General features: G+C 45.7%; 1 protein-coding gene across 6 annotated transcripts in view; it reads right to left on the bottom strand.

Moving 5' to 3' along the window:
* Positions 1-27,267, bottom strand: part of NDUFAF6 (NADH:ubiquinone oxidoreductase complex assembly factor 6) — a 229,585-nt gene that overhangs the window by 147,889 nt on the left and 54,429 nt on the right. For 2 of the 6 annotated variants that reach the window (XM_073018219.1, XM_073018218.1), the window contains exons 1-5: positions 26,419-27,210; positions 25,992-26,030; positions 19,013-19,463; positions 18,634-18,817; positions 2,702-2,800 (exon numbers count right to left, since the gene is read on the bottom strand). The gene's annotated coding sequence lies outside the window, so the exon portion shown is untranslated. Of the gene's footprint in view, positions 1-2,701; positions 2,801-18,633; positions 18,818-19,012; positions 19,464-25,991; positions 26,031-26,418; positions 27,211-27,267 lie in introns of those variants that run through there. The other 4 variants (XM_073018223.1, XM_073018221.1, XM_073018220.1 and 1 more) reach the window with 4 other exon arrangements.

The following is a 27,267-nucleotide window of genomic DNA, read 5'->3' as shown; positions in this document are numbered from 1 at the left end:
AAAATATTTGACAAAATATTACAAGAGCAATGTATTTGTGGCAAAATAATTCAAATAACACAGAAATATATAAAGTTAAAAAGTAAAATCCCCAGATTTCAGGAATGTGGACTAAACTCATGCTGAAATCTCCTTCAAAAGACCCCAGGAAGAGATTTTTTTAAAGATACAAAAAGAAAGAGAGAAGGAAGGAAGGAAGAGAGGGGTGTGAAAGACAATACAGCCACTTTTGAAAACAAGGAAGGACCCTCTCTCTAAAGGCTGGGCAGCATTCCTCAAGGAAGTGAGGAGATAGGAAACCACAAGTAAGCCAAGAGGCCCCAGCTCCTCACTTCCAGGTGGGACTTGAAGCCCAGGGTGTAGGCAGAGGTGTAGCCCACGTGGCAGAAGGTAAGCTTGGTCAACCTCTGAAAATGGCCCATGCCATCAAAAAGAGAAAATCTCAACAAAAGTGGGGACTTGCATCTGAGAAAAGAGACTGACCAGAATGACGAGGATCTGAAAAGTAGAGACTTCATATCCTCAAGACAGCTCTCAGTCTTAGCTGCACGCTAAAATCACCTGGGAGCTTAAACAGGAAACACACACACACTGTTTTGCTCTACTACACTCAACCCTTCTGACTCAAAATGTCTCAGGGCTTATTCTACCCCGAAGAATCCTCCAACTCTTTTGACACCCACTAGGTGTATCACAATTTAATTATGACACTAACTACCTGGAGTGACTGCAGATGCCACAGGTTAAGGGCTCAGTCCCACAAAACTGCCCCCAAACTTCAGATGCCAATTGCAGCTAGTGAGTCCCTAGGTTACCCACACTTCTAACTTGGCTACAAATTGGAGGTGCCCATTTGCTATGATGGCTCACAGAACCCAGGGAAACACTTACGTTTACCTGTGTTTGCCAGCTTTTTTTTTTTCTGAGACAGGGTCATGCTTTCTCTCCCAGGTTACAGCAGAGTGGCATGGCTATGGTTCACTGCAGCCTCGACCTCCAGGCTCAAGTGATCCTCCCACCTCAGCCTCCCAAGTACCTGGACTATAGGTGTGCACCTCCAAGCCTGGCTAAGTTTTTATTTTTCATGGAGATGGGGTCTCATTGTGTTGCCAGAACTCAAGTGATCCTCCCACCTTGGCCTCCCAAAGTGTTGGGATTACAGGCATGAGCCATCATGCTTGGCCTGTTTACCAGTTTATTATAAAGGATAAGATAGAGAATACAGATGAACAGCCAGATGAAGAGGTACACAGAGTGAGTCCAAACATGTCCTGAGGGCAAGAATTGGGGTGCACCACCCTTCTAGCATGCAGATGTGTTCACCAATCTAGAAGCTCTCTGAGTCTTGTAGTCTTATGGAAGCTTCATCACATCGGCATGATGGGTTATTAACTCAATCTCCAGCTCTGCTCCCCTTCCTGGGGAGAACAGGGGATGGGACTGAATGTTCCAAGCTTCTAATCATGGCTTGGTCTTTCTGCTGACCAGTTCCCATCCCAAAGCTATCCAGGAGCCCCCCAAGAGTTGCCTAATTATTAATAGAACAAATGACCCTTCTAGTACCCAGGAAATTCCCAAGGATTTAGGAGCTCTTTGTCAGGAACCAGAGTCCAAGACCAAATATTAGAACAAATGATGTACCTTGCATCCCTGCCACTCAGGAAATTACAAGGGTTTTAGGAGTTCTGTGCCAGGGACTGGGGAGGAAAACCACATATATGTTTTATTATATCATAATGTCACAGAGCTTTTCAGGGTTCATTGCCCATTACTCCCCAGAACAGATATTCCCTAGACCTAACTGTTGATCAGTGAAATCAGAATTTCAAGTCCAAAAGCTTCAAAAGCAGGAAGCCAACAGTGCAGCCCTCAGTCTGTAGCCAAAGGCCTGAGACCCCTCAGAAGGCCACTAAAGTAAGTTCCAGAGTCCAAGGGCTGAAGAACCTGGAGTCTGATGTCCAAGGACAGGAGGAGGGGAAGCAAAGGTTCAAGTGATTCTCGTAACTCAGCCACCCAAGTAGCTGGGATTACAGGCACCTGCCACCACACCCAGCTAATTTTTGTATTTTTAGTAGAGACGGGGTTTCACCACGTTGGCTAGGATGGTCTCAACCTCCTGACCTCATGATCTGCCTGCCTCAGCCTCCCAAAGTGCTAGGATTACAGGCATGAGCCACCGTACCTGGCCCAAACATCAGTATTTTTAAACTTCTCAGATATTCCAATGTGCAGCCAAAGTTGATTTCTTGTGCCCAGAAAACTAAAGTAGAGAATCATATCCACAAAATGAGAATGGGTGGCTGTAAAATAACAGCACATTATAATTAGGAAGAATTAGCAAAAGATGCTGAAAATAAAATAACTTGTAATTTTTGGAAGAAAAAAAATCAATAATGCTCTGAATATCAGACTAGACATGACCATGAAGGCAGTCCCTTCAGATGCCTCGCTTCCCAGCACTCATTCAGCCTCTTTCCTCCCACCTGCCCCCTTATCCTTTCTCTAACCCAATCCTAGACCCTGTGAATGTAGTTAAAAGAGCATAATAACAACAGTCTTCCAACCAAGAGCAACAAAGGAAGCTCCAGGAGGCCAGCAGCTGCGGGTCACGGGGGTTCTGCGAATGTGCTCTTTCTAACTGCTATAGCTCCCTGCTGCCTGAGGCTCTGCCAGACTCCGACTCCCAGCATGGGAGACTCACCTGCAACTTTCGTTGAGAGTATATGGGGAGGGGCCTTGGCAGGAGCAAGTTCAGTAGACATCTCACCATACCTTCGTCTCTTTTCTCCCCAACCTCCACCTTAGATTTATAGGAATATAAAATCTGATTAAAATAGCAATTAGGACAGCTTTAAAGGGAAAAATAAGCTCCAGAAAGCCACCTGCTCCATCCCACCCACACCTGCCCTCTGTCTCTACCTGGCCCTAACAGCTACAGGGAGCAAAGGAAGACTTGCTCTATCCCAGGGGCAACTCAGCATTGGAATGAGACAGTGGGGACTGGCAAACACGTGACTTGGTGCAGGCTTCTCCAAGCAGTTATGTTGGTAGGCTGAGAAAGGAAGAAGCAAGGAGCTGGCATTTTGGAACCTCGCAGATCTTAGTTTGACTTCCCGGGCTGCTACTTGCTTACTTGTTTTGGGCCTAGAAGGCCTTGGGTTTGAATCTCAGGTTGACTCTTGGACAAACAGAGGAAGTGAGCACCACACCTCTAGCTGGACAGGCTTCTGAAGCTGGCAGGCTATGTACTTCCTGCATATGGGGAAAGGGACGTCCTTTGAGACCCCCTTAACAAGGAAAGGCTTGACTACTGACACACTGGGAGCAGATGGACTACAGGCTCCAGGTACTTCTGCCCGAAAGTTCCTTAGCATCTCTCCTATGGCACTCTACCTCCTGACAGCTTCCAAGCCAGGTGTGATGCTGCTTCCTTCCTCATCAATACAGCCTCATTGTTCAGCCTATTGCTGCCTAAGCTGCCCCAGTTCCATGGGGTTCCTATCTGCAGCATCAACTAATCCTGAGGGCAAGAGCTGGGGAAGGCATTGAAACAAAGGGCTATAACATCCTTCCCTTTTTCTCCATACTGTCTTCAATGTCTTGAAAGCTGGAGAACCATACACCCTTTCCTAAATGCCCAGGAAGAGAAGAGATTGGAAAATGGAGCTCCTGGGCCCAGTCTTCCTGGGGGAAAGTTTCTTTGAATCAGGAAAGCAGGTGATGTAAAGGCCAACTCATGGTCCTCCCTCACAGGGAGCCATGTCTAGGCAGCTTGTCTGGTCATTATATTTTTCTGTGTCTTCCACCCCTACCACCTACCAGGTCTGTTTTACTGTGTTTTTTCCCTTATAGTAAAGATAATTAAAAAAAAAATACAAACAGATTCAGCTCTAAGTAGACACCAACCCAACCTGCTGCAAAGGGATGAGGAGATGGTATGGCCACAACAGCTGGTCAGTGTCCTGAATGACCTTCTAGTTCCTGACTAATGGCCACCTTCCAGGGTGGTATGATGTTCCTGCGCTAACCTTGAGGACTGGCTGGGTGGCTTTCTGGAGTTCCCATAAAGACATTATTTGTTTTCCTCACTTCCATGAATACCCTTATCTTAGTTGGTTCAGGCTGCTATAATAAAAATACCATAGACTGGGTGGTTTATAAACAACAGAAACATATTTCTCACAGTTCTGGAGGGTGGGAAGTCCAAGATCAAAAATTCCATGTCTGGGGAGGGCTTTTTTTTTTTTTTTTAGAGACAGGGCTCTTGCTATGTTGCCCAGGCTGGTCCTGAACTCCTGGCCTCAAGCAATCTTCCTACCTCGGCCTCCCAAAGCATGGGGTTTACAGGTGTGAGCCTCCACGTCTGGCCAAAGGTCACTTTTTTTTTTCCCTCTACAGCCCAGGCTGGAATGCAGTGGCGTGATCTTGGCTCACTGCAAGCTCCGCCTCCTGGGTTCAAGTGATTCTCATGCCTCAGCCTCCCAAGTAGCTGAGACTACAGGCGCCTGCCACCATGCCCAACTAATTGTTTGTATTTTTCATAGAGACGGGGTTTCACCGTGTTAGCCAGGATGGTCTTGATCTCCTGACCTCATGATCCACCTGCCTCGGCCTCCCAAAGTGCTGGGATTACAGGTGTGAGCCACCGTGCCCAGCCCAAAGGTCACTTTCTTTTTTTTTTTTTGAGACAGAGTCTGGCTCTGTTGCCCAGTCTGGAGTGCAGTGGCTGGATCTCAGTTCACTGCAAGCTCCACCTCCCGGGTTTACGCCATTCTCCTGCCTCAGCCTCCCGAGTAGCTGGGACTACAGGCACCCACCACGTCGCCCGGCTAGTTTTTTGTATTTTTTTTAGTAGAGACGGGGTTTCAACGTGTTAGCCAGGATGGTCTCGATCTCCTGACCTCGTGATCTGCCCATCTCGGCCTCCCAAAGTGCTGGGATTACAGGCTTGAGCCACCGTGCCCGGCCCAAAGGTCACTTTCTGATTCATAGTTAGGCATCTTCTCACTGTGTCCTCAAGGGGGAGAAGGCATGAGGGAGCTCTCTGGTGTCTCTCATTTTATGTTATTTTTTGAGATAGAATCTTGCTCTGTGGCCCAGGCTGGAGGTCCTATCATCTCCACTTTACAGATAAGGAAAAAATACTGAGACACAGAGAAATTAAGTAGCTTGTTTAAGGTCACACAGCTAGGAAGTGGCAGAGCCAGGATCTGAACCCAGATAGTTTGCCTTCAGACATTTCAGTCCCGATCACATGGTAATTATTGAAGGTTTCTCTTAAGAAATGAGTATTTATTTATTTAGTTAGCTAGAGACAGAGGCTTGTTCTGTCACCCAGGCTGTAGTGAAGTGAAGCTATCATAGCTCACTGGAGCCTCAAACTCCTGGGCTCAAGTGATCCTCCCACCTTGGCCTCCCAAAGTGCTGAGATTACAGGTGTGAGGCATCATACCTGGCTAAGAATTGAACATTATTTATTTATTTATTTATTTATTTATTTATTTTTTAAACAGTGTCTTGCTCTGTCGTCCAGGCTGCATGCAGTGGCACAATCATGTGGCACTGCAGCCTTGACTGCCGGGCTTAAGCAAGCCTCCCACCTCAGTCTCCTGAGTAGCTGGGACTACAGACATGCACCACCATGCCCGGATGATCTTTTTCTTATTTTTCTTCAAGTTTTAGTAGAGACAGGGCCTTGCTATGTTGTCCAGGCTGGTCTTAAACTCCTGAGCTCACACAATCCTCCCACCTTGTCCTCCCAAAGTGCTGGGATTACAGCATAACTGAATTTTTTAATTGTACTTAATTTTATCATCAAATACTCATTTTCCTTCAGGGTGGCCTCTTTGATCTATTTTAAAGATCACATTGTGGCCAAGCACGGTGGCTCATGCCTGTCCCAGCACTTTGGGAGGTTGAGGTGGGCAGATCACTTGAGGTCAGGAGTTAAGAGACCAGCCTGACCAACATGGCGAAACCCCACATCTACTAAAAATACAAAAATTAGCTGGGTGTGGTGGCGCACGCCTGTAATCCGAGCTACTCGGCAGGCTGAAGCAGGAGAATTGCTTGAACCTGGGAGGCAGAGGTTGCAATGAGCCGAGATCCAGCCACTGCAATCCAGCCTGTGCAATGGAGCAAGGCTCTGTCTCAAGAAAAAAATCACATTGTATCTATTCTTTGCTCTCTAAATCTGCCTTGCTACACCATGGACCAAAACACTTAAAGAATAACCTGGTTGGACTTTTCAGAAAGTAGCTTTCTGGGAGAGCTTTCTCTCTGACACTATCAGAATCTTTGTTTTTTTGATTTAGTATTTGTTATATAACTACAATTTGATAGGTAAAGGAAGCAAGATGGAGGTAACACTGCCAGAAAATTTTAAAATGCAGCTGGTTGATTTCCAGCTACCAATTACATCATTCTTCAATTTGCAGGTGAGTCAGAATTTCTTTTTTTTTTTTTTGAGATGGAGGTTTTTTTGTTTTTTTTTTTGTTTTTTTTTTTTTTGCTTTTGTTGCCCAGGCTGGAGTGCAATGGCGCAATCTTGGCTCACTGCAACCTCCGCCTCCAGAATTCAAGTGATTCTCCTGCCTCAGCCTCCTGGGTAGCTGGGATTACAGGCGCAAGCCACCACACCCTGCTAATTTTTCCATTTTTAGTAGAGATGGGGTTTCACCATGTTGGCCAGGTTGGTCTCAAACTCCTGACCTCAGGGGATCCACTCGACTCGGTCTCCCAAAGTGCTGGGATTGCAGGCATGAGCCACCGCGCCAGGCCCAGAATGTTTAAAATATATGTGAAATATACATAAAAGAATCTAGAAATACAATGTGTCATTCTGTCATCTCCACCTGTGAGAAACCTGAAAATAGAGGCATTCCCACTGGCCCAATCCTAACACTGCAGCAGGAACCTCCAAGCTAGTCGTTGCCAAAGAGTGGGGCTCAAGAAGTAACCCAAGATGGAAGAAGCCCAATAATCCATCCGAAGTCACTCTGGTGGTTCTGAGCAGAGGCTGAGCAAAGTCACTGTTACACCAAACCACTTATAGCAGGAAGTTAGGCAACAAATATTGTTTGGGAGTATCAGCTTCATTCTATCAATTCTATTAGCTACACCTTGACTTTCATTCCTTTGGAGTCAAGGCCATCTTTACTCTAGCACTGGGGTTTCCGAGACAGCTAAGTACACTCCAAAATTCCCTATTGCCTCTGGGCAGCATCACTGAAGGCCCAGCTGTGCGGTCAACATTTACCTTGCAGCTGTGTTCATTTCTGCTGTGATATTTTTGGATTCCAATTATGCTTATAGCTTTTGATGCTTGATTGTTTACTCACACAGAACACTTTTTCGGATCATAGATGCAAGCTCCTCAAGGGAAGGACTTTCTGAATTATCTTTGTACTCCCAGGACTTGGCAGAGAAGCCAGTATAGAATTCAACAAAGTTGTGCTGGCTCCCGCCTCTAACCCTAGCACTTTGAGAGGCCATGGTGGGAGGATGGCTTGAGGCCAGGAGTTCGAGACAAAGGCGTGCTGCATGAAAGAATGGTAGCCAGTCTTCCTGTGTGATGCTGAGGGAACATTTTGGTGAGTTTCCCTTTTTCTAGAAATATGTTCCCATAGGTGAGAAGAAAAGGTATATACAATTTACAATCCTGCTTTTTAAAAAAGTTAATATGATATAGGCATTTTCCTGTGTTACCATAAATTCTTCCCAAGCATTTTTGGTATGTGCTTGATCAATATTCTATTGTATGAATGTACCATGCTTTTCTAAGCCAGTCTCCTGGTGTGCAGCATTTTTATTATTTTCTGTTATTTTTAATTTTTTTTTTTTAGAGATGGGAACATGTCACCCAGGCTGGAGTGCAATGGCAAGATCATGGCTCACTATAACCTCGAACTCCTGGATTCAAAAGATCCTCCTGCCTCAGCCTCCTGAGCCACTGGGATTACAGCTGTGAGCCACCATGCCTGGCTATTTTCTGTTATCAACTATTATAAATAGAATCGTGACTAGCTTTTTCATTTGCATTTTGGCTTAGTTTCTTAGGATTCCCTGACCTGGAATTTCTGGGTTAAATGATATGAATAACTCTTTGCGAATCTGGTAGTTGAAAACACGTCATTTTATGGTGTTTTTGTTTTTGTTTTTTGAGACAGAGTCTTGCTCTGTCACCAGGCTGGAGTGCAGTGGCGCAATCTCGGCTCACTGCAACCTCTACCTCCCAGGTTGAAGCAATTCCCCTGCCTCAGTCTCCCGAGTAGCTGGGACTACAGGCACGCACCACCACACCTGGCTAATTTTTTTGTATTTTAGTAAAGATGGGTTTTCACCATGTTAGCCAGGATGGTCTTGATCTCCTCACTTCGTGACCCGCCTGCCTTGGCCTCCCAAAGTGCTTGGGATTACAGGCGTCAGCCGCTGTGCCCGGCCCATCTTAAGGTTTTAATCTGTATTTCTTTTCTTGCTAATGGTGCCAAACAGTTTTCTTTATCTTTGTTTACTAGTTGTATTTCCTCCTTTTCCAACTGTCTGTTCATGTCCTTTGTCGATTTCCTAGTAGGGTCTTAGTATTTTCCTTATCAATTTGCATGAGTTTTTTTTTCCATTGTAAAGATCCTAAGCCTCACTGTATTTACTGAAAACAATTTGCCTCTTTCTGTGTTCTAGATTTTATTATAATGTTTGGTTATTGATATCAATGTATTCTAATTTTTCATAACTTAGTGTTTTCCCTTGTGCTTTGTTTCCAACTTTAAAATTATTTTATTTAGAAACAGGGTCTTGCTCTGTGAACCAGGCTGGAGTGCAGTGGCACGATCGTAGCTCACTGCAGCCTTGAACTCCCCGGTTCACCTGATCCTCCTGCCTCAGCCTCTTGAGCAACTGGGAACATAGACACGCACCACCAGGCCCAGCTAATTTCCCTTCCAAATCCAATACTGTCCAGCTGCTGACCTTATGACTTCGCAAGCTGCTCTCTCTAAAGTAATCAATGACCTCCTGCTACTTTTCAAATCCAGTGGCACCACTTGACCTTGGGAGGCATGTGAAAGGGCATGCCTCTCCTCTTGCTCTCCTAGGTGGACCCTATTGGTTTTCTCTCCAGAATCATCGGTCCTTTGTCACTGTTTCTCTTTCTCAGTTTCCTTAGCCAGATCCTCCTCATCCTCTTATTTCCAAAGGTTCCAGGTGCTCCAGGGCTCATTCTCCTTTAATACCTATTCCCTAGGTGATTCATCTCATCTAGTCCTCTGTCTTTAAATGGCAATTTGATCCTGATGCCTTTCCAATTTCTATTGCCAGCCTCCACTTCTCCTCTGAACTCCAGACTCCAACTTCTTCTGCAACATCTCCACTTGACTATCTAACAGGTGTCCCAAACTTCACATGGTCAAAATCTTGCTCTCTCAGGTTCGTCCTCCCCACCTGAGCCAATGGCATCCTGACCTTAGAGAGCCTTATTCTGAAAGGCTTGTAGTCATTTTTGACTCCTCCTTCTGTCCCACCCTAAGACAATCTATCAGCAAATCTTATCAAATATATCCAGAACCCAGTTACTTCTCCCCACTTGCATCAATATGACTCAATCCATGATTTCGCTCTCTCCCCCCGGGCCACTGCAGTAGAATCCCAACTGGTTTACCTGCTTTTACTCTTGCCCTTTGTACCATCTGCTGCCTACATCGTAGATTTTTAATAGTAAAGTAGATCATGACATCACACCCCTGTGCAGAACCTTCCAGGAAAGTCTCTACCATCTTCTCTAAGTCTCTTCATGATCCCACCCCACCTCTCTGACTTGGTCTCCTCCCTTGCTCACTCAGCTCCAGGCACCTTGGTTGTGTGATTCATGAATGACACCAAGCATGTTCCTGTCTCAGGGAGCTTGCACCTGTTCTTCCCTCTGGCTGGAATGCTCTTCTGCAGATGCCCACTTGGCATACTGCCCCCTGTGTGCCAGGTTTTACCCAAATGACATTTTATAATAAAGGCCTTCCCTTACTCTGCGTTGATTTTCTTCCTAGCACTTATCACCCCTGACATATGATATATGTTTGTTTATTGCCTGTCTCTACTGACTAGATATTGTGGTAAGCAGTCTCAAAGTGGTTCCCCATGATCTGAACTTCCTGGTAATCGTGCCCTTATGTAATCCCCTCCCATTCAGCGTGGCCTGGACTTATTGGCAGTAATTCAAAATAAATAAAATATGGCAAAAGTAATGGGATGTCACTTCTGAGAATGCTTTACAAAAAGACTGACTTCTGTCTGTTCCTTTCCACCCACAACTCCCAGCCCAATAGAGATGTCCATGTTGCAATGAGCTGACATCTCTGGCCAGTAACCAGCAGGGACCCGGGGCCTGCCAACTACCATGTGAGTGAGCTAGGGTTGAAGGTTGAATCCTCCCCTGGTTGGCCTTCAGATGACTGTAGCCCCAGCTGACATCTTTTTTTTTTTTTTTTTTTTTTGAGACAGAGTCTTGCTCTGTTGCCCAGGCTAGAGTACAATGGCGCAATCTCGGCTCACTGCAACCTCTGTCTCTCAGGTTCGAGCGATTCTCCTGCCTCAGCCCCCAAGTAGCTGGGATTACAGGCGCATGCCACCACGCCTGGCTAATTTTTTGTATTTTTAGTAGAGACGGGGTTTTGCCATGTTGGCCAGGCTGGTCTCAAACTCCTGACCTCAAGTGATCCACCCCCTTCGGCCTCCCAAAGTGCTGGGATTACAGACGTGAGCCACCGCGCCCGGCCCCTGCTGACATTTTGATTGTAGCCTTATGAGAGAACCGAAGCCAGAGGCATCCAACTAAGCCCTGCCCGGTTTCCTGACTCAAAGAAACTGTAAAATAATAAATACTTGTTGTTTTAAGCCTCTAAGTTTCAAGATAATGCAACAATAGATGACTAAAGGATCTCTGTCATTATCTTTGGCACCTAGAAAAAAACCTGGCACACAGTAGGTACTCAGAAATATTTTGGAATGAATAATTTCAGGACTTTTTCTAGGAAGATGGTCAGTCTTGCTATGGATGATGTGGTGTGCAAATGTGAGTCCTGGAACTGCTTCAGCCACTCCATGGTCATTTGTGAGGTCAGCCTGAATGCAGGGCCAACACAGACGGGCATATCCAAGAAAACAGCGAAGTTGCAAAGCCGGAGCCCCAACAAACACATCTGCCCCACCTGTAAATTGTTTTGGCTACTTGATCAAAGTTTAAGCTAGTTTGGGCTCAGTTTTTAAGAACTTGTAACTAAAAGCAGCCTATGATTACACTTTTCAAGGCATCATTCCCCTTTTCTCTCTCTCCATATGTTCTTTTTCTTTCTTTCTTCTGCCTACCTCCTTAAGGTAGAGATTATAATGGTCTATCCAGTTTCCATTCCTTACATTCCTTACCAAGGGAACCTGATTTAGTTGGTGCAGTAATGGGCCTAGCTAAGAACTGCATTTCCAGCCTCCCTTGAAAATAGTTCTAAGTTCTGGCCAATGTAAGCAGAAGTTATATAGTGAGTCTCCTGGAAAGACTTCCTTAAAAGCAGCCCCACTTGGCTGGCAGACCCCTTTTTCCTTTGGCCTCTTCCTCTTTCCTGCTGCCTGAAATAGGATGGTGGGACCTAAAATGACCATTTTGTGAAACTAAAGCACATTTGAGCATGGACCACACACACTTAAGTATGGCAGAAGAAAAAGAGAGCCCGAGTGTCTAATGAAGTCAAGAATCTAACCCCGAAAGCCTCACTGCTGAACTCTGTGATGAGAAGAAACCAATCCTAATCATATTCATTGCCTTTTCTGTTATTTATTTATTTATTTAGAGACAAGGTCTCACTCTGTCACCCAGGCTGGAGTGCAGTGGTGCAGTCACAGGGAGGGATTTCCCCCACACCAAGAAGAGATGCTGGGCCTGAGAAGAGGAAAGAGACATCTCTGGCACCCATCAGTGGCAAAGACCTGTGCCATGCTTTCTGGATGTATCAGACACTGGGTGTAAATTCCCATGGTCCATCAGGGAGATGGAGTGTGATAGAGTTTAGATATCTGTCCCCTCCAAATCTCATGTTAAAATGTGAACCCCACCAATGTTGGAAGTGGGGCTTAGTGGGAGATACTGGGTCATGGGGGCAGATGATTCATGAATGGCTCGGTGCCATCCCCTTGGTGATGAGTGAGTTCTCAATCCATTAGTGCACATGAAATTTGGTTGTTTAAAGGAAGCTGGCACCTCCATCTCGCTCTCTCTTGCCATGTAACATGCCTGCTCCCCTTTGCCTTCTGCCATGAGCAAAAGCATCCTGAGCCCTCACCAGAAGCAGATGTTGGTGCCATGCTTCTCATACAGCCTGAAGAACTGTGACCCATACAAACCTCTTTTATTTATAAATTACCCAGTCTCGGGTATTTTTCTTCTTCTTCTTCTTCTTCTTTTTTTTGAAACAGGGTCTCTCTCTGTTGCCCAGGCTGGAGTGCAGTGGAATCATCATAGCTCACAGCAGCCTCAACCTCTTGGTCTCAAAGTATCCTTCTGCCACAACCTCCCAAGTAACTGGGACTACAGGCATGTGCCACCATGCCCAGCTATTTTTTAAATTTTTTGGTAGAGATGGGGTCTCCCTATGTTGCCCAGGTTGGTCTCAAACTCCTAGGCTCAAGGGGTCCTCCAACTTCAGCCTCCCAAAGTGCTGGGATTACAGGCATGAGCCACCGTGCCCTGCCCAGGTATTTCTTCATAGCAATGTAAAACAGACTAATACAGGGTCCTACCGCCAGGGTTCCTATGTCACAGAAACAGCAGCACCGGGGACTGAAGGGCCCTGGAGGCCAACTAAGGCAACAGAATTTTAGCACAGCCTTGGGTGCAGGGGGAATCCCCAGGAAGGACTAAGATGACTTTCCCACAGCCCTAACAGGATGAGGGCTGAACGTGAAAATGAAGTTGATTGATAAGATAATGAAATGGGGTATTTATTGACCTGCTGTGCTTGTGCACTGAGCTTCTGAACTCCTTGAGAAGCAGGCCTCCACCTGTCTTTCCCAGCTACTGCCTGTTCTCCCTAAATGCCCTCTGCTCTCTGGCTCTTGTCTTTCAGCCCCAGATTTCTGGCTCCCTAGACCTGCTGTCACAGGTATTTGCCAACCTTCACAATTTCCCACCTGGTTCTTTGGACTTTGAGTTTCCTGAAGTTGGCTCTGCAGGCAGCTTGGGTTTTGGAATCCCCTATTACCTAGTTAGATGTTTGGCTATGGCACTTGTTCCAACCCGTCTCCAGCTGAGTCAGAAAGAAGGGACACAAGCACAGAAAGCTCTTTTCGCTTTGCTTCCTGACATAACTGTATTCATCCTTCAAGTCCTTGTTCATATGTTATCTCCTGGGATCATTTCCTGACCTCCTTAGGTAGGGTTCCTTTTCTGGGTTTCCATAGCATTTTATTTATACATCTGTCCCCTCACAGTGCATTCTTTATATGTTTACATGGTGGTCTTTCCACCTTGACAATGAGCACTTTGGGGGCAGGACCCCTGCTTCATTCACTTAGCACAATGTCAGCTACAGAGTAAGTCTTCAAAAATGCTTGTTAAATGCCATTTTTCATGCAGTCTCCACACTGTCATGTACTCTTCTTTTTCTAGCCTTCCTTTTATCTGTATCAGTAAGACATGCCTTTGGCTACAGGTAATAGAGAAACTGACCTCAGTGATTTAATAGTTAGAGATTTTTTTTTCTCACATGAAAAGGAGTTTGAGCCAGATGCAGTGGCTCACGCCTGTCTGTAATCCCAGCACTTTGTGAGGCCAAGGCAGGTGGCTCACTTGAGGTCAGGAGTTCCAGACCAGTCTGGCCAACTTGGCGAAACCCCGTCTCTACTAAAAATACAAAAATTAGATGAGCGTGGTGGCAGGTGTCTGTAATCCCAGCTACTCAGGAGGCTGAGACAGGAGAATTGCTTGAACCCAGGAAGCGGAGGTTGCAGTGAGCTGAGATCATGCCACTGCACTCCAGCCTGGGCAACACAGCAAGACTCCATCTCCAAAAAAAAAAAAAAAAAAAGGGAGTTTGGAGGCCAGATGCAATGGCTAATGCTGTAATATCAGCACTTTGGGAGGCCAAGGTGGGAGGATCACTTGTGTCCAGGAGTTGGAGGCTGCAGTGAGCTATGATTGCACCACTGTACTCAAGCCTGGGCAACAGAGTGAGACACTGTCTCAAAAAAAAAAGAAAAAAAGAAGTCTGGGCTAGGTGTGGTGGCTCATGCCTGTAATCCCAGCACTTTGGGAGATCAAAACAGGCAAATCACTTGAGGCCAGGAGTTTGAGACCAGCCTGGCCAACATGGCAAAACCCCATCTCTACTAAAAATACAAAAGTTAGTCAGGCATGGTGGCACATGACTGTAATCCCAGCTACTTCGGAGGAGGCACGAGAATTGCTTGAACCCCGGAGGCAGAGGTTGCAGTGAGCCAAGATCTTGCCACTGCATTCCAGGCTTGGCTACAGAGCAAGACTCTTTCTCAAAAAAAAAAAAAAAAAAAAAAAAAAGCAGTCGGGAGGTAAGGAACCTAAGACTATCAGAGACCCAGCCTCCTCCTGTCTTTCTATCCTGTCCATTTTAATGTGCTGGACATAAGGTGGCTGCTGTGCCTCTGAGCATTGCGTATTTGTTCTGGGCAGGAAGAAGTAGAAAGGGTGAAGAGCCAACTCTGTCCCTTTTCATCAGGAAAGCACAGTTGTCCTAGAAGACTTTTGCTGACATCTCATTGGCCAGAACTATGTCACATGGCCAACCCTAGCTGGAAGGGAAGCTGAGAAGGGGAAGGCAAGGGACAAAGTGGAGAAGTGTTGGTGTGAATGAGAAAATTCTTGGGCCTCACTCCAGACCTACTGAATCAGAAATGCTGGGGACGGGCCCCGGCAATCTGTGATACAACAAGCTCTCCAGGGGATTTTGATGCAGCTGACATTGGAGAATCATAGCGAAATATGAAGGTCAGTATTATGGTAGGAAAAAATCCTGGACTAGAATTCAAATCAATTTCTTGGTACAAGTTTTGTTACTGGCTAGCCAAGAGACCTTAGTTTCCTGTCTATAAAATGGGAGTAATAATGGTTGCTCTAGGCTGGGTGCAGTGGCTCATGCCTGTAATCCCAACACTATGGGAGCCCGAGGCGGGTGGATCACAAGGTCAGAAGTTGGAGACCAGCCTGGCCAATGTGGTGAAACCCCGTCTCTACTAAGAACTACAAAAAAATTAGCCAGGTGTATTGGTACGCGCCTGTAGTCCCAGCTACCGGGGAGGCTGAGGCAGGAAAATCGCTGGAACCCGGGAGGCGGAGGTTGCAGTGAGCCCAGATCGTGGCACTGCACTCCAGCCTAGGCAACTAAGCGAGACTCTGTCTCAAAAGAAAATAACAACAACAACAATAATGGTTGTTCTGACTTCATTCTCTGAATTGTTGTGAGGACCAATTTAAACAATGCAGATGAAAACATGTTGAAACTATAAGTCATTAGACAATTGTACCGATTTTAAAATGGTGAAAAGTTCTTATTGAATGAATGAAAGGTTGGAGGAGTTTTGTATGAGGTAGGCCTAGAGTTCAAAGACAAAAATGAAATGTGACAGAGTATAGTGGTGAATTTTATGTGTCAGTGGAGAACACTGATGAATAAGAGAAAAAATTTTCTAACTGGGACTGAGTGGTTTATTTTGCTTCTCTGTATTGTTGGTCAAAATTCCAAAAGAATGATAGTTTCTTGACACTGTTTCTGTGTTCAGAGATGATTGCATATAATTAATAAAAGGCCAAAAATGTCTATATGCTGGCCTTTTAGAGTTTTGGTCTCTCACAAGACATTTTCTTGGGTAATAATGATAGAGCAATCTTGCAATAGCCTTGTCACAGTTTATGTAGGTGACGTGTTGGGCAGAGTGCAAATGCCTGGGAAAAGCAAAGCTACCCGTAAGAGGTATGAAGGGTTTGTTCGAAAAGTTACAACAGTCAGGGACAAAAATAGAAATTGAAACCACAGACGTTCAGAATACACTGTTATCAAAAACAAATGTTTGCAGCAGCTCCAGTGGTTGCTGCTACAGGTGGTTTCCATGAGAGGAAAGAGGACATTGACATACATGGTTTCAAAACAAACACTTTGGAGGATAATGAAATGGAGCATTTAGCAGAAAGGGTGGTAAGAAGATGTGAAACAAATGAAAGGGATTTAGCGTTCTGTCATCTGGAATAAAAATACTCAGATGTCATTGTCTGTGCACCAAGCAAGGCATCCATCCTTTACCGTATTAAAACTGCTCACTCAATTCCTTGTTCATTCGTTCCACAACAGCCACCCATATAACAGACATGGAGCAGTTTCCACCGGATGAACTTAGACAAGTCATCAGCTGCTAACGAGGCACCAGGGAAGGCCCAGTCATATCTACATTTGCCTTCAGATAACCTTTATGGGTTTGGAAATTGTCATGATGAAAATAGCAGAGTCGTACTGAGGTTGGGAGTTTGACCTGTCTATTCAGGAAACGTTGGCAGCTGTGTGAAAACACCAAAACCAGTGAGTTGCACATCTTCAATGGATGAATTATACAGCATGTGAATTTTATCTCTATAAAGCTGCTACCAAAAAAAAAAAAAAGGAAGTGTTTTTAAGGCAAAGATCTGGTGACACAGAGGCTGTGCAGTAGCTAAGAGACTTTGTTTGTATATGTATCGGTTAAGTTTGTCTGCACAAAATGTGAAGCCAAGGTTTACTCATTGATTGATCTGTTTACATCTGGACTCTGACATGCAAGTGCTGTGATAAGACAGTTTGTAGAAGTAAAATCACAAAACCACGTGCTCCTCGGTGCTAGGGACAGAGAATATAATCTGCACATGAAAAGCTGAAGAGATGTAAACATCCGAAACTGGTGAGGACTCAAAGCCAAGGTCAGTTCATACAAACAGGCCAGGCTAGACATGGTGGCTCATGCCTATAATCCCAGCACTTTGGGAGGTCAAGGCGAGAGGATTACTTCGGCCCAGGAAGTCGAAACCAGCCTGAGCAACATAGTGAGATCTCGTCTCTACAAAAAATTAAAAAATAAAAATAATAGCCTGGCGTGATGGTATGCACCTGCAGTCCCAACTGCTCAGGAGGCTGAGGTGAGAGGATCACTTGAGCCCAGGAGGTCGAGGCTGCAGTGAGCCATGAATGTGTCACTGCACTCCAGCCTAGGAAACAGAGCAAGACTCTATCTCTAAAACAAACAAACAAACAAACAACAACAACAAAAACTGGCCAATGCTAAGTCAGGGATTCAAAATATTCAACCACCTTTGGAACTGGACTTCCTAAGGGTGTTTTAGTTGTCAATCAGGCAAATGGAGTCTTATCTGTTTGTCCTCTTCCCCTTCCAAGAACCCACTGATCTCCTTCCTCCTCTTTAAGTCTTGAGTACCTAGTATGTAGGTAGCCAGGACAGCTGTAATTTGATATGTGAATACGTTTCCTCCTTTACATCCTGGGAGATTGTTATGGTTATTGCTGCTCTCAAAGACAGGAATTGAAATGCAGCTTGGTTGGACTGAAGAGTCTTGGAGTAAGGATTCCTGAGGTCAACTGCCGGCCCCATCATTCACAGGTTATGTGACCTGAGTAAGTCATTGGATACCTCTTGATCCCATCCCTTCTCAGTTACTCAGGCTTTGCTACCGCGATCACCCCCTCTTGCCAGCAGCCAGTTTCAGCTTCTCTGCCATACCATTCTTACCAGCAATACCAGTAGTTGTAATTCCCAGAGTAAAAGCCCAAAGTAAAGACAAAACCTCCCTGTCTTCCCATTCACATCTAGTTCCACTTCGATCTTTTGCTTTCCTTAACAACAAAATTTCTAAGAAAAGAATTGCTTAGTGTTATGGACTGAATTGTGCACCTCGCAAATTCATTTGTTGAAGCCCTAATCCTTTGCATTTCAGAATGTGCCTATATGTGGCTGGGCACGGTGGCTCACGCCTGTAATCCCAGTACTTTGGGAGGCTGAGTCTGTTGGATCACCTGAGGTCAGGAGTTTGAGGCCAGCCTGGTCAACACAGTGAAACCCGTCTCTACCAAAAACACAAAAATTAGCTGGACATGGTGGCATGTGCCTGTAATCCCAGGTACTCGGGAGACTGAGGCAGGAGAATTGCTTGAACCCAGGAGGTGGAGGTTGCAGTGAGCTGAGATCGTGCCACTGCACTCTAGCTTGGGCGACAGAGGAAGACTCCATCTCAAAAAAAAAAAAGAATGTGACTATATATGGAGATAGGGCTTTGAAAGAAGTGATCAAGAGGTCATCAGGGTGGCCCCTAATCCAGTATGACTAGTGTCCTTACAAGAAGAGGAGATTAGGACGCAGATAACACAGGCAGAGCATGTGGGGACACAGGGAGAAGACAGCCATCCACAAGCCAAGGAGAGAGGCCTCAGCAGAAACCAGCCCTGACAACACCTTGATCTTGGACTTCCAGCCTCCAGAGCTATCAAGAAAATACCTTGCTGTTCTGTAAACTGCCCAATCTGCAGTTCTTAGTTATGGCAGCTCCAGAAGTAAATGCATTTAGACCTTCTATGTCTGCTTCCTCACCTCCAGTCTCTCTTTCTTGTGATTTTCCTCCCTCTTTTTAACCCACTCCAGTCAGGACTCCATGGCCACCAACACTCCACACAAATTCCCTGTGCCAAAGTCACCACTGACCACCATCTGTCGTGCTGGACCCCTGCTGACTCCAGTAGGGCTAGCACCATGTCAGAGGGGCTGAAGAAGAGACCTGGAGACAATGAACGAGACATAGGGTTTGTTGGGTGGATTTACAAACAGGGATGGTCCAATGGCAGTGAGCTGGACAGAAGCACCACCACCATTTGTAAAAAGCATGCAGTTTGTATGGCATTTTCACTTAGCAACCTCCACCTAGCAACCTTCATTTAATCCCAAACAAAGAGCCTCTTTCCCCTGTACAAACCTCATTCTAAGAGGTGGCCCGGGGGTTCAGATGTCCTTCATGAATAATGAGTGAATTTCTGGGTTGGCCACTTCCACATTCCTCAGCTTGTAACTCCAAACACACATCTTCTTAGACTACAAGGTCATTCTCAGGGTATGTGTAAGTGAAGTTATTGCTATCAGTACATCTGCTGTAGACCATCTTGCTGGATCTAGAAGCCATCTCGCTGTTCTCATCGTATCTGGCTTCTCTGCAGTTGGTCATACTTTCCTTCCAAAGACAGTTTCAGTACTTGGATCAGGCCACCATGCTGTCTTATTTTCAGTCATCCCATTGGCTGTCCCTTCTCACTCTTCTTGGCTGGATATCCCTTATCTTCTTTCTTCTAAATGTCAGAGCCCTGGGCCCAGCTTTCAGCCCTTTCCTCTGTCCATAATCTCTCCCTAGCTCCTTCCATCTTGTTCTATGGCTATAAATATTAAAGCTGATAAGTTACACATTTACATCACCACTCCCACCTCCTCTTTGAGCTCCAGACCCAAATATTCAATCGCCCTGGAACTTCCACCTGGATATAAAAAGCATTTCAAGCTCAGTGTGTCTCCCTCATCCTTTCTTTGTTTCTCCCCATTTTTTATTTTTTATTTTTTGAGATGGAATCTCACTTTGTCATCCAGGCTGGAGTGCAGTGGCATGATTTTAGCTCACTGCAACCCCCGCCTCCCAGGTTCAAGTTATTCTCTTCCTCAGCCTCCCGTGTAGCTGGGATTACAGGTACCTGCCACCACGCCCAGGTAATTTTTGTATTTTTTAGTAGAGACGGGGTTTCACCACATTGGCCAGGCTGGACTCGAACTCCTGACCTCCAGTGATCTGCCCACCTCGGCCTAACAAAGTGCTGGGATTACAGGCATGAGCCCCTGCGCCTGGCCCCCATTCCCTTTAATAGCATCATTGTTCACCGTGTGTTATCAGAACCCCAAGCACCATCCTTGATTCTCTTTCTCTCACACTTCACATCAGTTCACTAAGCAGCCTTATTGTCTCTATCTTCAAAATAAATCTTCATCTCAGTCATTCATTTACCTCCTCCTCCACTGCTGCCATCCTGGTCCTAACCCCACCCTCCCTCCTCTGAATTACTGCATCTTATTTCCCTGCCTTCCATCTTACCCACTACGAGAGTTTTCTACACAGTAGCCAGGGGTATTCTTTTGAAAGTATTGAATCCTCTCATTTCCCATCACATTTTGAATGAAATCTAGACTTTTCATTCTGGTTTGCAAGTTCCCTCCTGACCCAGACCCTGCCCACCTCTCTGATCTGGTCTCCTCCTCCAGTTTCTTTCCCTCACTGCTGCACTCCGGCCACACTGCTGGTCCTCTAAGCACCCCTGTGGTGTGGTGGGACCTTCACACTCACTGTTCCTTCTGTTACCAGTCACTGATTAGAGCTTCACAGAGCTTGCTTGCCCCTTTCATCATGCAGGGCTTGGCTCAGAACTCACCTTCTGGAGAGGCCGTCCTTGACCCCCCAGCTCATATAACACTTGCCCAAACACTGGAGAACCCAGCACACTCAGGTTACTCTTACGACCTTTTAATAAGCTCTTACTATAGTGCCAAGCATTGTATTAAGTGCTTACATGCATTATCTCATTAACCTTGGAACCACTGAAGGAGGCATTCTAATCATCCCCATTTTATGCATCAGGAAATGGAGGCTAAGAGAGGTCAAGCCCAAAGTCATTCAGCTTGCACTAAGGTCTGATTCTAGAATGAGGGCTCTTAAACCATTAGATTCAGCTGATTCAGCTGCTTCTCACTTTAAATTCTATTCTGAGTTATGGATTATATGGCTTCCAGGAGTTTAATTTACAGGATTGATTGGTTTCTATTGCACTTGTGTTTGAGCAGGTAAAATAACCCAGGTGTATCAATGTGTGCTGGGGAGGGACTTCTTTTCCAAACTATGGTTTTAAACATTCACATAATACAAAATGCAGGTTAGGTAGGCACAAATTCAAGCACAGGTCAAGACCACCTCTCTGGTTTGTGCTTATAGACTTATTAAAGAAGATGAAAATACTTTGCTGTTAATTTTATGGTTTGAGGGGGCTCAAGCTCTCAGAAGTTATTAAAGCTTTTAAGCATTTTTCCTCTTATTTTTCTTTTAAAATCCTATTTCCTTTTAACCTATTTGGGGTTCAAAAAAGGGAAATAGATAAATAAATACCATCCTCTTTCCACATGGTGATTAGAGAGAAAATCCTTCATATGAGAAGCACTATAGTTTGAACGTGTTCCCCAAAGTTCATGTATTAGAAACTAAATCCCCAGGGCAACAGTGTTGAGAGGTGGACCTTTAAGAGATGCCTCATAAATGGATTAATGCTGTTATCCCAGGAGTGGATTAGTTATCCCAGGAGTGGATGCCTGATAAAAAGGATGAGTTTGACCCCCTTCCTCTGATGTGTGTGCACACGCTTTCTTGCGTTTCTGTAGGTCTGTCGACCTTGGATTTGCCAGACTCCACCACCGTAAGAAATAAACCTCTGTTCTTTATGAGTTACCCATTCTCAGGTATTCTGTTACAGCAACACAAAAAGAAATAGGACAAGAAGGGTCTATGTGCTGGTAAGAACACACACTTACCAAAGACCTACGTGTGCCAGGCACCTTTCTGCCTTTATTGTCTCTCTGAGCTGGTATTATTGTCCCTCTTTTACATGTGAGGAAACTGAGGCACTTAGAAGATAAGCAACTGTCCCCATTCCAGAGCAGGAACTCCATAATTATCTGTCCCTTCCTTCCTTACCAGACAGCACAGAGTGTATTTATCTCCAGCATGCAACAGAATTGATTACCTGAGGCCCATTCTGTGAGACCTGTTCTCAAGGCTCTACAATTTAGTTTCACATTATAATAATAAAAAACACAAAAAGTGACTTCTCAGAGATCTGTGAGCCTTTCTGGAAGTGTTGCAAAAACCCAAAAGACAGCAAAGGAATTCAAAGTTCTACGGCTCTTCAGCTTGTAAACCTATGGGTCTGGTCAGGTCCCCATGAGATACCAGGTCATGCCAAATCCTCAGTTACACTGTGTAGCACTGCTGAGAACCGCACTGCTCTTAAGCACGGCAAGGACTCTTTTATCTCGGGCCTTTGTACTTGCTCTTTCTGCTCCTGGACCACTCTTCTATGCCCTTTGGTTCTCAATGCTCAAATGCCATCTCCTCAGAGAGGCCCTCCTGACTTCCCCACCAATTTCTCTCTAAGCCTTTACCCAGCTTATCTTTCTTCACAGCACACACTAAATTACATATTTACTTGTTTATTGTATCTCCTCTACTAGATGGAAGGTTCTTGAGGGCCAAGACTTTATCTGTTTTGTTCACTGCTGTATGCCTGGTGCCTGACATAGAATAAGTGCTCATTAAATAATTGTTGAATAGGCCTGGTGTGGTGGCTTATGCCTGTAATCCCAGCACTTTGGGAGGCTGAGGCGGGCAGATCTTGAGGTCAAGAAATCGAGACCATCCTGGCCAACATGGTGAAACCGTCTCTACTAAAAATACAAAAATTAGCTGGGTGAGCTGGCACACGCTTGTAGTCTCAGCTACTCAGGAGGCTGAGGCAGAAGAATCTCTTGAACCCGGGAAGCAGAGGTTGCAGTGAGTGAAGATCATGCCACTGCACTCCAGCCTGGTGACAGAGCAAGACTCCATCTCAAAAAAAACACAAAAAACAAAAAAACAAAAACACACAAATTCATGTTGCAAAATGTAATGGATATTTAAGAGAAATAAATGCCTACTCCTATCAAAGAGGAATAAAGCAGGAAAAGAGGCCCCAAAAGGGTACTACAGAAATCAAAAACCTTGCCTCAGATGATCAAAACGTTTAGGCTGGCTTTGCCAAAGCCATGAGAAACATGGACATTTAAAAGCACAAATTCATCTTGCAAAATGAAATGGGTATTTAAGGTAGTTCATTCAGGCAAAAGGAAAAAAAAAAGAATCCAATCAACGAGTTTTCCTTAAATAGGTAGATTACTTAGGCAGTGTGTGGCTTATGTAAGTAGTAACCATATCATCTGCATCCTTTTGAGAAAAGCAGAAAGGCACTTGTACTCAAGCTGTCATCCTAACAAAGCAATTCATGGTTACAGATCCACCTCGAGTTGCCTCTGGCATATGTGGACTGTTGGGCAGTGCCCAGAAGTAGCACTGTGAGTGAAGAAGTCGCTTTGGCAGCGGGAGTTACAAAGTCCTTTGCTCACACACTTCAACTAATGTCCAACAACCACCCCAAGACCGAGTCACATCTGCCCCACACAGTGCCTCTTCAAGCTTCAGGGCTCCTTGGAGCTACGGTGGTGTATGAAGGGCCATTCTGTATCACGTCTCTAGACCATATCCATTAAGGGATGACCTTGCTTTCTGCTTGAAGGTGTTTTGTTTCGTTTGAGACAGTTTCACTCTTGTTGTCCAGGCTAGAGTGCAATGGTGCGATCTCAGCTCACTGCAACCTCCGCCTCCCTGGTTCAAGCGATTCTCCTGCCTCAGCCTCCCGAGTAGCTGGGATTACAGGTATGCACTATCATGCCTAGCTAATTTTGTATTTTCAGTAGAGATGGGGTTTCTCCATGTTGGTCAGGCTGGTCTTGAACTCCCGACCTCGGGTGATCCGCCCGCCTTGGCCTCCCAAAGTGCTGGGATTACAGGCATGAGACATTGCGCCCAGCCTCTGCTCTAAGTTCTAAATAATTCGGTTATCTATACATTCAGCCAGAAACTAAGAAGCCTTGAAAGGACTTTCCAGAAACTAGAGAAAATATCCTAGGCCTGGAGTGATCATTAGTCACAATCCAGGGCAGGCTACCCCAGTTCTTGGGGACTCCTCCCTAGCACTGGTTACTGAATGAAGAGGGGCCTCCTCCTTTTTCCTTTCTGCTGCCTCAGCCAGCACACAGATCCTTTTTATTTTAAGGATTTTATTTCAAATCACCATGTGGAAATAGGGTTAAACAAACAGACAAACATACAAAAGTCACAAAGGTTGCAGGGTCTTGAAAAGCTCTTATACTTATTGCCCTGGAACAATTCTTGACTCCTTTCTGAGATGGTAACTGGCAGCCCAGTTAAACGTCTGTTTTCTGTTTTTATTTCAGAAAGCAGAAATCACAGAATCTCTTGCTTCCTTGTTCCAGGCTTTCTGGAGACCCAGACAGACCCTTTCTTCCCTTAAGACAGCAAATGTCACTGGAATGCTAAGTGATTGTTTATCTAAAATGCAATTTAAAAAAATTCTTGTCTTTCCCTGACACTTGGCAACACGCTGTGTCCATGGTAGAAGCCCAGCGGATCCTAACTATTGATGGGTAGTTAGAAAAAGACCTAAGTGGACTTCACTTTGAGATTCTCCTCAGTACAGACTGAACAACTTGTTGCTTTGTGTTCTGAGGCTGCCTGCCCCAAGTAGCCATCCTGCAATGTTGGTAAGAAACAACATTCTTTAGCAGCCTCGATGCCACTGGCAGGGTGATGGCCGCAGCCTGCTTTCATAAGCAGGAGGCAGAGGCATTAGTTGCATTGTATCTGTTTGTTGGTGTGAATGTGGTCCTGCACTGTAAGTCTTCAAAACAAAACTTGAGGTTGAATCCCTTTTGTTAGGGTAGATAAGGGAGTGTATTGAGCTCCATGGAAAACAGACAGGAGGACTCTGACAGATGGGGAAAGGGTCACCCCCACAGCAGGGGGTCAGCCTGGAAGTGGGTACTATAGCAACACGCTAAGAATTATTCTGTGAATTAAGGGATGGTTGGATTCACTGGATCTGCCCAGGCGGGGAACCTGGCTGGGTCTTTGTCAGTGAACAGATGAAAAGCTTGCTTGCATTTGTGTAAGTTGACAGTTTGGTTGTGTTCAGACAGCTCTACGCTATGGAGATGATATTACTCCTGAGTTTTACTGCATGCATTTATGTAAATCAGTGGCATACCAGGGAGGGTGGCAGCAGGAGTGATCTGCCCCAGCTACAGGCAGTACACAGTAAATTTGTGTGTCTGCAAAGAATTTTAAAATAAAATTGACTAAAAGTCAGTTTGCTTTTTATTATTATGCTCCAACAGTTCCAAACAATGTGGTAAAATACTCCTCCCTCCTAGGGACAGACTTCACCTATGCTGCCCTGAGGCACTCCCTCCTTGGTGCACCACTGGGATAAACAAGCACCAGGTGGGAAGATTATAAATCAGCAAGACAGTAAACAAAAAGCAAGTTACTCCTGAGATAAGATGTTTTCATCACAAACACTCTATTTGGTAAAGCTTAGAGTCATTGATCTGTGATGGGCATTTCTGTTAGCTTTGTGTTTTGGTTATCTATTGCTGCTTTAAAAACTACCCCAACATTTAGTGCCTTAAAACAATGATCATTTACTTGTTCACAATGCTGTCATTTTGGCAGTGCTCCGTGGGGATGGCTTATCTCTGTTCCATATGGTGTCTGCTGGAGCTGGAACTTCCTAAGGGCTTTTCCACTCATGTGTCTCATAGCTCAGCTGGGATGAGCTGAAGAGCTAGAGCTGGCCAGGCATCTTTCTTTTCACATGGCCTCTCCCTGTGGCTAGCAGGGTGGTCTCTCCTTATGAGTGGCTGGCATTTTCCAGAGTACAAAGCAGAAGCTGTCGGGTTTGCTTAAATGCTTTTGCTTAATGCCGAGGCTTGGAAGTCTTAGAATGTTCTTTCTGCCACATTCTATTGGTCAGAGCAATCACAGGGTCAGCCCAGATTCAAAGGGAAGAAAAATACACCCACTTCATGATGGAGATACTGTTGTGGTCATCTCTGGAAAAATGATCTACTTCATATTGTTTTCTTCTATCATAACAAGATCGTATGATTTCACATGTTGCTTTAACCATGATAAACCTTGTCAAACTGGAAAAAGGTAGGCCTTTTTCTTTTTAAAAATCAGCCCCTTGTAATTGTCATACCTTGATTCTGAATGTGGAGATGGCCTCTTCAATGGATTCCTAGGGAGAAACAAAAGATCATAGGGCATTTGGGAGAAAATATTAGAATGAGCCTGATTTGCAAAAACCTAAAATCCAAAGCATGTTCAAGTCTGTGAGACTATCTAGATCACAGTTTTAGCTCTTTCTCCCAAGACAAGGTCCAATGACCATCATATTTCGATCATTACTCCTTGGTGTCTGACAACTCTCTGCACTGCAATTTACATCCTTTAAAACCAGTACTGTTGGAAATGGACTATGTTGTGAGGGTCAGAATGTGAGTGTCTTTCAGATACTGTGACAGGAATCCCTCGAGGGTTGCTATACAGTTCACCCCAGGTCACAGAACTACATCCCAGTCCAAACAGTATCCACATTAGAGCTAACAGGCATCAACTTTACTCACCTGCCTTTGCCAGACAGTTAATCCACCTATATGTGGACAGAGCCTTGGTTTGGAAAACACGTTCATGCCCACTGTCTCACTCTCGTCACTATAAATAACCTGGTGAGTTGGCAGGCCCGGCGTGAATGCCCACACTTTGCAGGTATGCAAACAGAACAGAGGGCTAAGTTCCCTAGGTCACATAAGAGCTGGGCTGCAGCGCCTGGGGAGGCGGCCGTTCCCGCCAGGTGCGCTTGTTGTCCGCTGGAGCAGAGGCCCCCGAGCCTGCTGACCTCTCTGCCTTCAGGCCTGGTCTCGCAGTCCCTTGTGCCTCGTCTATAGGCAGGCGGAATCCAGAGCGTACGGCAAGCTCGGCCAGCTCTCGGTGGCGGTTTCTACAGCAGGTGGGGCCTGGCTCCGTGACTGAATGGCCTCCATCCCTCTATCTGGGGCCCCGCAGCGGCCCCCTCCCAGCACCCTGGCTGCACGTCGAACCCTAGGCAGGCCAGGTGGGGCTCCCGGAGGCGTTAGCCCCAGCCCTCCCAGGATTCTTAATGTTCCTCTCACAGTAGAAAACGTTCTGCGCCCTTTGTGCCCCAAACCCTCGACCCCTCACTGGGCCAGAAGGGTCGCTGAGGGCGAGCTCCTCCTCTGCCCTTCCCGTCGCCGGCCGGTTCTTCCTAGCCCGCCTGCTACGCGCCCCGCTCCCGCTGGCTCCCGGGAAGCCGGCCCCGGCCCCGCTTCCCTCCCAGGCCTAGCCCCACTCTCCCACCCTTCCGCTCGCCCAGGCCTCCAAGCTCGGCTCCCGGTTTTTGTTGCCCGGGCTTGTTTCGGAGCTGAGCGCGCCGCCGGCCGGGCGCCAGGTCACGT

The sequence above is a fragment of the Chlorocebus sabaeus genome, chromosome 8 (genome assembly GCF_047675955.1).
Source record: "Chlorocebus sabaeus isolate Y175 chromosome 8, mChlSab1.0.hap1, whole genome shotgun sequence".
NCBI lineage: Eukaryota > Metazoa > Chordata > Mammalia > Primates > Cercopithecidae > Chlorocebus > Chlorocebus sabaeus.
Note: the sequence above shows the minus strand (reverse complement) of the source record. Positions and strands in the feature narration are given on the sequence as shown.